We start from the raw sequence: 11,196 nt of genomic DNA, 5'->3' as shown, positions 1-11,196 counted from the left end.
ATATATATATATATCAACAAAGAAAATGACAAGAAAACCACAAACAAAATAAACTCAGCACAGAAAATTATGTCAAAGAGACAAGTAGCACCACACACACACACAAAACCAAAAAAATCCATACACACAGCAAAATGACAGCAATCATTTCATATCTATCAAAATTACAAGAAATAAGAGGCACAATAGAAATAGATGCGTGCACACTCATGTTATTTTCACAATAGCACAAAGATGGTGCCAACTTGGATGTCCATCAGGGGACAGACTTTTGTTCATGGCACGGATGAACCTGGAGGACATTGTGCTGGGTGAGGGGGGTTAGTTATGGTGGGACAAGTATATGAGAACACTACTGTAAGAAGTTGGTAAAAGGTTTCACAGTAAAGGGAACATTGTATGATGGTTACCGGGGAGCAATTCACTGGCTGGAGGGTAGACATGTGTTGACATAGGTGAAGAGGAAGGCAATGTACAATATGAAGGAAAAAAATATGTAACGTTTTGGAGAATGATGCAGTAATTAAAGTTAAAGAAGGAGAAACTTTAAAAAAAAAAAAATCCTTATGGGAGAAGGAAGCCTCATCTTTCTCCTGAAGAATGACTGATGGTTTCTAACTGTTGACCTTGCACTTAGCAGCCCTACTCATAACCCATACAATACCAGAATTCCTATTAAAAGATTTTAAGGGCAGAGAAATCATTATCTGCTTGTGTATACTTAAATTTACCACAATATTTGGGATGTTGTCTTTATGTAACAGAGAGTTAAACTAATGTCGATTAAGTTTTACAGTTACAAATTAAATTTTACAGTCTACAAGAAAGACCAGTTAGTAGTACCCTATTATTCAAATTTACATGCCAACCACTTATGCCAATGATGATGAAATTTAAGATTTCTACCAACTTTTTCAGTGTGGAAAAAAAAAATTCAGTGTGAAATTTAATATAAATATCTTATCAAGATGTAATGATAATTACTGGTGATTGGAATGCAAACACTGAAAACAAGTAGGTTCAGTAGTTGGGAAATACAGTCTTGGTGAGAGAAACAATGTTGGAGATCGCATGATAGAATTTTGCAAGACCAGTGACTTATTCACTGCAAATACCTGATTTAAACAACATAAAAGGTGAGACTATACACCTGAGCCTCACCAGATGGACTACACAGAAATCAAATTGGCTACATCTGTGGGATGAAACAGTATAAAAGCTCGATTGCATTAGCCAAAATAAGGCCAGGGGCAGACTGTGGAACAGATCATCAATTGCTCATATGCAAATTCAGGATGAAGCTGAAGAAAATTAAAACAAGTCCTCAGAGCCAAAGTATTATTTTGAACGTATCCCACCTGAATTTAGAGACCACCTCAAGAACACATTTAATGCATTATACACTAATGACTGAAGACCATAAGACTTGTGGATAACATCAAGAACATCAGATGGGAATAAAATAAAAGTTCATTAAAAAGGCAGCAAAGAAAGAAAAGGCATAAATGGATGTCAAAAGTGATTCTGAAACTTGCTTTCCAATGCAGATCTGCTAAAGACAATGGAAGAAATGAGAAAGGAAAAGAACTGAACAGAAAATTTCAAAGGGCAGTTCTAGAAGGCAAAGTCAAATATTACAATGAAATGTGCACCTGGAGTCAGAAACTCAAAAGGGAAGAACACACTCAGCATTTCTCAAGCTGAAAGAACTGAAGAAAAAAATGCAAGCTTCAACTTGTAATATTGAAGGCCTATATGGGCAAAATACTAAATGATACAGAAAGCATCAAAAGAAGATGGAAGGTATACACAGAATCACTGTACTGAAAAGAATGTTCTATATTCAACCATTTCAAGAGGTAGCATATGATCAAGCATTGAAGGAAGAAGTATACGGTGCACTGAAGGCACTGGTGAAAAAGAAAGTGCCAGGAATTGATGGAATACAAATGGAAATCTTTCAGTAATGCAATGAAGCACTAGATAACACTCACTCATCTATGTCAAGAAATTTGGAAGAAGCTACCTGGCTAATCGCTTGGAAGAAATCTATCTTTATGCCCATTCCAAAGAGAAGTAACCCAGAGGAATGTGGAAATCATTGAACAAAATCATAAATATTCCACGCAAGTAAAATTTTGCTGGTGATAATTCAAAAGCAGCTGCAATAGTACCTTGACAAGAAATTCAAGCAGGATTCAAAAGATGACGTGGAATGAGGCATAGCATTGCTGATGTCAGATGGATTTTGGCTGCAAGCAGAGCATACCAGAAATAGGTTTACTTGTGCTTTTGTCATTATGCAAAGGCTTTTGACAACCTGGATTATGAAAAACGATGAATAACATTTCGAAGAATGGATATTGCAGGACACTTGATTGAGCCAATGAGAAACCTGCACACAGACCAAGAGGCAGTCATTTGAAGAGATCAAAGGGCTACTGAGTGAGTTCACATCAGGAAAGGTGTGGGCCAGGGTTGTATCCTTTCACCATGTTTAATCAGTATGCTGAGCCAATAATCTGAAAATGGGTTATATGAAGAAGAATGTGGCATCGGGATTGGAGGAAGACTCACTAACAATCTGTGATATGCAGATGATACAACCATGCTTGCTGGAAGCAAAGAGGACTTAAAATACTTACTGATGAAGATCAAACACCACAGACTTCAGTATGGATTACAAACTCAATGTCAAAAAAACATAAATCCTCACAAATGGATCAATAAATAACATCATGATAAATAGAGAAAAGATTAAAGTTGTTAAAGACTTCATTTTTCTTGAATACACAATCAGCTCTCATGGGAAAACAGCAAGAGACTTTCTTTCTTTGGCTTCTACTCGAGTAAACTGAGGCCCCCGGAGTAGTTTGAGCAGGAGAGTTGCAAGATCTGCCTTTAATGAAGCTAATTCAAAGAGTATTGCTACAAAATCATAAAAACCTCTGTTAAACAAAAATACTGAAATTTGAAGCTATTGTTTCTCAATATGCCTTTCTTCTAGGTCTATACACAACTGAAGGAGGGATTCCATCTCTAATCTTTCCCCAAAGAATGCTGCAGTCTTCGATAGGCAGTTTTAGCATTCTCAAGGAACTCAAATTGTGTTCCTTTTCAATGTTCTTTGAATTTGGGGAACATAAAAAGAAGTCTGAAGGGGTAAGGTGAGGGCAGTAGGACGGGTGAAGTAAAATTTCCCGATGAAATTCTCATAGGACAGCCTTTGCTATCCTTGAAGAAGGAGCAGATGCATTGCTGCAACGGAAGAGAAAAATTACTGAGAGCAAATTTCCTGGTCTTTTCCTCACCAGTTCAGTTAGCAATTGTTATTTTTTAAAACTTCTTCAAAGTAGCCTCTGTAATTTTCCTGTGTCCTTGGAGAAAAATCTATGAAGATGATCCCCCCCAAAAGAATCACCATAACCTTCTGAGCTGATCTCCCTGCCCTTAATTTAACTGGCCCAGGAGATCCCCTCAGAAGCCACTGCTGTGATTGGGCCTCTTCTTAATTTTTAGTTGAAAGGCATCCTACTTAGATTGAGGAGTCCTGGTGTGGCGCTGTGGGTAACTGCACCAAACAGCAAAGCTGTTTGAACTACAGTGCTGGTGGTTCAAGCTCACCAGCTGCTCCTTGGAAACCCTATACAGGGTCACTACGTGTCAGAACCGACTCGATGGCACTTAATAACAACAATGAGACTAAGACAAGTTTATTGCTGAGAGAACTGGTCTACTGCAGTACTCTAATTGCAGAGACTTTCTAAAACACATTATTGTTTGAAATAAACCCACGCATGTGTGAACTGGGAACCATAGCAGCAATACTTTGTCACTTGCATTAATATAAGGTAATCAGAAAAATCACACATCCAAAAAGCCCACACAGAAAACAAACAAAAAACCCATATAGCACTTAGGGTTAAAGTTAAGCTTACCGTTAGTGACTGTCCCTGTGTATATATTTCTTTTGTTTATTTATCACAGTGGGGCTTTATTTCCGTGTGGGCTTTTTTCCTAAAATCTTACCAGAATCACCTGGTGCTCTTAGCTATAGGAGCCTAGCCAAGTTGTCCAGCCTCTCAAACGGTGCTGCTTCTCCCCTCAAGGGGGATTGCAATGCTCCTGACCTCCTGGCAGGGCCAGCAACAGATTTGCAGGCCCAGTGCAAAAAAAAAAGATGCAGCTTCCTTGTGAAATGATTATTCAGAATCTCAATTGGCAACAGCAGAGATTTATAAACTAAGGGTTTGTTGTTATGTACTGTGGAGTCGGTTCTGACTCATAGCAACCCCGTACAGGATTTCCGAGGGTGTAAATCTTTATGGGAGCAGAAAGCCTCATCTTTTTCCCACAAAACAGCTGGTAGTTTCGAACCGCTGATCCTCAAGTTAGCAGCCCGATTCGTAACCACTAGACTTAACAGTCTTCAAGCTGGGACACCTTTCTCAGCAACCTCTTCCAAACGATTTCACCACTAGCAACATAAACTCACTTCCCCCCTAAGTTTCTCATCTCTTCTCTTGAGTTGCTGTTGTCAGTTTGATCACGTACATATATTTCTTTTAAAAGAATATAATACTTAATGCAAACATACTTTTCTAGTTAGGGTAGATGATTATGTGGTTCACACTTGACTTCAAAGGACAGTGTTCGATCAAGATTCAAAGAGTTCCTAAGTGTAATAGTCTGTTTTGTGATCTTCTCTTAAACTGCTTGCTGTTATTAAAAGCTGTCAAGTGGGTTTTGACTCATAGTGCCCCTGTATAGGGTTTCTGAGGAGTAGCTGATGGGCCTGAACTGCCGGCCTTGTGGTTCGCAGTCCAGCGCGGATCCTATAGTGCCACACAGGAGTCCTTACGCTGCTTATGGCAACTCTTTTTCTAGGTTTGGCTCCCTTGTGTGGGTCTTAAATGCCCACATGCCAGCTCTATGCAATTACCTTCATCAAAGTGTAGAGAACAGGCCGGACTGGTTCAGTTTGTGATTAATGGCATCATGCAGAAGCTCCTGATCAGAGGCAAGGAGAGAATTCAGTTCTACACCTTTTGGTTTCCTTATAAAAACTCAAAACACCAATCCAGAGTCTGTTGGGTGGGATAATTCCAATATGGTGACCCCATGTGTTTTAGAGTAGCATTGTGCTCCACAGGTTTTCGATGACTGATTTTTTGGAAGTAGATCACCAAGCATTTCTTCCAAGGCACTTCTGAGTGTGTAACCACTTGGAGCACAGCCCTGTGAACTCTCAAACAGAACATGTGAACCCCGGGTTTCCGAGTTATTTGAATGGCTTGGCGCATTGGCTGAGAAGGCCTTGATGTGGCACCATTTGACAGCCATTCCAGAAACTTCACAGTTGTTAAAAGTGACTGTTTTTCCCTTGGGAACAGCCCATCAGAGGCCTGGGCTGAAGGGCAGGTGTAAAATGGCTTTGATAGCCACCAGGAGAGCTACAGGTGTTTCGCTAAGTGGCTCAAACACCAGATTCCCAAGAATTTCAGGCTTGGGGTAGAGCTGCCAAGTCCTGAGAGGGCACGCAGACTAGGCAGGAGGTCCCAGTGCCCTGGCCCACGACCAGATTTCCCAGGCTCAGAGTTTTTGTTTTCCCAAGGCTTGTCTCTTTGTTGTTGTTAAGTGTCCTTGAGTTGGTTCCAACTCATAGCGACTCTGTATAGGATTTCCAAGCAGTAGCTGGTGGGTCTAAACTGTTGACCTGTGGTTTGTAGTCCAGTGCTGATCCTACAGCACCACACCAGGAGTCCTAGGAGGAAGGAAAGAAAACTGAAAGACAAGACTCTGAGATGCACAGCAGAGCACAGTGGGGGAGGCTGTGCATTCCTTGCTCTGCCTCTTGTTGATCTGTGGTCTTAGGCAGGTGATACCACCTTTTCTTCATCAGTAAACTAGACATGAAGGAAACTCTGGGTCCTGGTTAATGCTCTAGGCTACTAACAGAAACGTTGAAGGCTCAAGTCCACCCAGAAACTGCCTTGGATGAAAGGCCCAGCAATCTAATTCTGAAAAGTCAGTCACTGAAAAGCTTATGAAGCAGAGTTCTACTCTAACCCACATGGAGTCACCATGAGTCAGAGCTGACTCGATGGAAGGCAATTGGTTAAGCTACAGTCACTGCTGGGCTCATCAGAGGGTGACATGAGACAAGATTTGCAAGACACCTAACACAGAGATTAACTTGACCTCTGATTCATTCCCACCATGCACAAAACTGTAGCCTAACTCCTAAAGTCATTGCTGACGTACAGTGAATGAGTCTGATCATCAAATGTAACAGGTGTCATTTCTAGGGCACCCACTGTGTGGGACATTGTGAGTCACTTGAACTAAGCACAAGACATGGGTCCCTACGTTTGAGAAAAGTGCAATCTTGATGGGTAAAAGACATGCAAGTATATTATTAAATAATAAAGTATAGCGAAATACATAGGTGTTATGGATCCTAAGGACTGTTGGGATTTAGAGGGAGATCTTGGTGGGCTGGAGGGCTTCCTGGAAGCAGTGGGTTCTGCAATGGGTGCCGGTAGGATTTTCATCGGTGGGCAGGGAGCTGGCATCCAGGTCGAGTGACAGGAGCAGAAGTTTGGGCAGGAGTGCCTGTAAGCCACCCTGGAGATTTTGACCCCCACTGCTTCGGGGCTCTGAGGTCATGGGTCAAAGTCATGGGTCTAGTGGGGAAAGGGAGGTCTGGAGAAGTAGGGAGGGCAGCAGTAACGGGGAGATACTTGATTCCTAACCAAAGACTGAGGCTTTTGTCCTGAGGGCCAAATCTGAAGCTACAGATTTCAGAGTAAAGGAATCATGTGTCGAAAAGGGGTAGTGGATGGGGGGGAAGGGGGGGACACGGAGGGGAGGGAGGCAGGGATGGTTGGGATGAAACTCTACAGCAATAAGGATGTGTGACAAGGAGAGAATCCATCCAAGGCCACACAGTTAGGGCAGAGTTAGGGAAGGAATTTACATTAAAGGGGACAAAGTTTGGGGACAAAGGGTTGAGGAGATCATGAATTGTCTTGAGTCATCCATCAGGTGTTATGGAATGAATAGTGTCCATTAGAAATACGTGTTGAATTCCTGCCCCTAGTACCTTCTGATGTCATCTTGTTTAGAGATAAGGTTTCTTCTGTTATGTTAATAAGGCCTACAAGTTAAGGTTGGATCCTAAATGTATTTACTTCTGAGTTATACCAAGACTAGAATAGACACAGAATTGGGGAAGGAAAGCCAAGGAATCAATGAATGGCCTGAACTACCGACAGGAAAGGAGTCAAGAGGACTGAATTAGCCTCCGGAACTGTGAGAAAATAAATTTCTGTTCTTGTAGCCATGCACTTGTGGTGTTTATATTACACCAGCCCTAGGTGTGGTGCTGGAGTCCTGGTGTGGTGCTGTGCGTTAATACGCCAGACTGCAAGGTCGGCGGTTCAAGCTCACCAGCTGCTTCTCAGAAACCCTGTACAGGGTCACTACAGGTCGGAACCGACTCGACGGCACTTAACAATGTGTGGCGCTCCAGTAATGCGCTGGACTGCAAGGTCAGTTTGAACCGCAAAGTTGGCTCATCAGCTTCTCTTAGGAAACCCTATCTATACATGGTTGCTATGGGTCAGCGCCTACTCAATGGCACCTAACAACAAAAGGTTAACAGGTTTGGGGTGCCACTAGTATATAAAGGTTGTCCCTAAATGATGACATATTGAAGTTGAACTGCACTTGGGACTTTAAAAAAAATTGTACACCGTATAATTTGCTTTATTCTCAGATACTCAATTTTATGATTTACTCTTCAAAACACTGCCAGATTCATAAAGATATTGATAATAAGTCAATAATAATGAAAACTTTTTAAAAAAGGGGCATTCTACTTCCATCACTAGTTGGAATGGAGTCCTGTCTTAAGTGGGGTACCACCTGTATACGCTGTTAGGGCCACCAGGCTGTTGGAATTATGGACCTGGAGCCCAGATGGTGCCAGCTAAAATCTGAGGCATTATCAAAATAGAGGACGCATTTGGAACCTCATGGAGCATTGTGCACAGAAAAGTCTAGAAGGCTGATTGAAGACTGAATCTTGAGGTTCGAGAACAGGATCAGAAGGGGCAGTGAGAGTATGTGACCCTAGTGTGGATGTGGTGGTCAAGGGAAAAGGTGTTGGTCACAGTTGTCCAAGGGAGTAGAATCTCCCACTACCTCCAACCCCACAGTAGTCGATTAAACACATTTGCAAGACTCTTGACACCTCTCCCATTGAGTTTGGCCAGACTTTGTGATGGATGCACTGAGATGCTGCAAGGAAATGACACTGTTTCTGGAATCAGACCTTTAGAGACTAGCAACTTCCATTTACCAGCTCCAGGAAAAACATTCATTCTTGGAATCCAACTACCATTTTGTGAGAAGTCCAAAACTCTTTATAGACTGGTCCAAAGGGGAGAGGAACAAACAGCTGGCACTAACTGGCCAGCTGTTTGAGTGAGGCAAATTGAAAGTAGATTCATGAGCCCACGTTGAGCTATTCCAGCTGTTGTCACATGGAGCAGAGATAAGGTGTCCCTGCAGAGCCTTTACTTCACAGATTTTTAAGCAGAATAAATGATGGTTTTTGTTTTAGGCCACATTTTGGGTATTTTGGTGTGCAGCAACATCCACCCTCTTGGGCACACTCACCAGGGGAGCTCGGGTCTCCTCTCCCAGGGCACGGTGATTGGCGAAGGCCCCTCTGGAGCTCCCCTCCCCTCCCTCCGCTGCCTGGTTGCTGGTGACCTGGACTGCAGTTAGAGCCCAAGTCCCTATGGTGGTCGGATGTGGGCAGTGTTCACACAAAGTGCTCGTCTGACCACCACAGAACAGAAAACCTCTGGCTTTTGAGTTGCCCATTGATGACTACTTCCATTCTTCCCTAAGGCACACAGTGAGAACTCCAGCCTATCCTTTTACTACATGACCCCAAAACCCCACCTGCTTTGCACACTGGGTGAGACCAAAGGAAAAGGGCGAGTTTGCGGGCCCAAGGCCACCTTCCTGTGCCATCAGTATCTGCTCGGCCCATGTGGAGCTCATCACCTGCACAACTGCGAGATGAGCCAACACTGGGCCAGAAACAAGAAACCAGACAATTTAAACAAGCTGAGACGCATATATTTTTGTACATTTGTTTATTTAAAAAAGTTTAAGAAATGAATAAAATGCCATCTAAAAACTGTACAACAAATAAATTATTTCCAGTTAAGCACTGCAGATCCACACAAACCGTTCCTCTACCCTTTGCCAAGGTTATGTTCTATGGACTTAGGCTTGTCCCCGTGACTCTTCTCCAGACACTCCCTTCTAATGAAAAAGTCTAGGCGTTAGTATCAGTTCTGTATGTGCCAGTCTTTCTTACACTTTCTTACAGAGCAGGGGGTAGTGAGGGGTGCCTGTATCCCTGGGATATTTGATGTAAGCGGAGCCTCGACTTTACAGAGGGGGTAGTGGGAGTGCATGAGACCTGGGTCACCTCAGACCTGCATGTTGCTTGGATGCTGAACAGGTTTCAGTGAAGCTTCCAGACTACAACAGACTATTTAATTAAAAAAAAAAAAAAAGGAGGCCTGGTGATCTACTCCACTCCTGAAAATCAGCCAATGACAAGCCTTTGGATCACAATGGATGGTGCAGGATTGGGAAGTGTTTGGTTCCACCGTGCATGGGATTGCCATGACGTAGGGGAGCAATCTGATAGCCGCTAACAGCAAGGCTGTAAAGACAAGAGCCACGGAAATGACAGACTTGGAGTATAGATCCACCACGGTTTCAGGAAGGCACAACATGACCTGGAGTTTTGAGCTCAGTTAAAATGGTCACGTGGGGTCCTTGGAAGTAACAGGGCAAAGAAGGCCTACCACACCTCTGGGCAGAATGCAAGCTGCTGTAGAGGACCTCGGAAGGGACCGAGAGGTTGGGGAAGGTAGAAAATGGGGGCCTAGAGCTCAAAAGAGTGATTTTAAAACACACATTTCAGCTGAGGGAAGGAAGCCACAGCCCTCTTCGAGTCATTCCTGGAGGGGACTCACAAGCAACTCAGGTTAAGAAGCCAAAGGTATATGGGCAGGAAACCAGTCTTTCAGAAAGGACACTGTGCCCCAAGCAGCACTGAGAGCATTTAAAACAAAACAAAAACTAAACTCCACAAGTTCCCTTTCTTCTGGGAAGAGATCAAGAGATTATAGAGTCCGCACAGTTTAGAAGATTGCTCAACACTTTTTCACAGAGGCAGTCTCACTCAAACAAGTCAAGGCAATGTGCTTCCAAGGTGGGTTCACTGAACACACTGAGACACATTCGTTTCTTACAGGTTGTTTTGCCAAGGAAATACTGAACTTTGGACTGTAGGATGCTGACAAGCCATAACGCGATCTCTCTCCTGCCAATTTCAGGCGATTCTGACTGGGTGTGTACTCTTGTCGCACCCATAATCCCAAGGAATGCAGGCTTCATCTGAGGCCAAGTTAGCTGGAACTGCAAGAGGGACCTAGCTTAGGAAGAGTGAAGCGTAGCAACCCAATTGAGGTGACTTTAGAAAAAATATATGGTCAGCACACAAAACCACAAATTACAACTAGAGATCCCATGGTATAACAGCAGGTTAGAGGAGGGGCCACATTACAAACACCCCTGGGAGCTGAGCTGGTAGTTGATGTGAATGAGGGCTGTGGGCTGGGTGTAGAAAAGTTCTTCAAATACATATTTAGCTTCACACTCTATTTTCTCACTTAATAAAATGAGGGGCTTAATAATTTTTTGTGAAACAATCCCATTATCTCTCAATTCCATTTTCCCATGAGCTTTTACACGTCTCCTCATAAATACGGGTCCCAAACTTTCCATTGCATTACAAGCAGACACCCCTGTGAGAACACTGATCAAGTGTGGGAGGTGACAGACAATGGTGGGGACTGGGGTGAACTGGTGAACTTAGTGCTCCATGTAAAAGGGGCAGCTGCTGCCCCACACCCGCCAACTACTGTCAGGGAAGAATGTGACAGCCCAGCACGGTCAGATCATGTGATCTGGATCTTTATGTAAAATTTCAACCGTTTTAAATGCTAGTAATGTATTCTTTAGAACTGCAGGCTCAATGAAGCACACTAGCAAGCGAAATCATTTTGCAGCCTCTTCTTTGAGATTTCAGGAGCTCTG

Source organism: Chrysochloris asiatica, unplaced genomic scaffold, assembly GCF_000296735.1.
Source record: "Chrysochloris asiatica unplaced genomic scaffold, ChrAsi1.0 scaffold00641, whole genome shotgun sequence".
NCBI lineage: Eukaryota > Metazoa > Chordata > Mammalia > Afrosoricida > Chrysochloridae > Chrysochloris > Chrysochloris asiatica.
The sequence above is the reverse complement of the archived record's forward strand: the minus strand, read 5'-3'. Positions refer to the sequence as shown.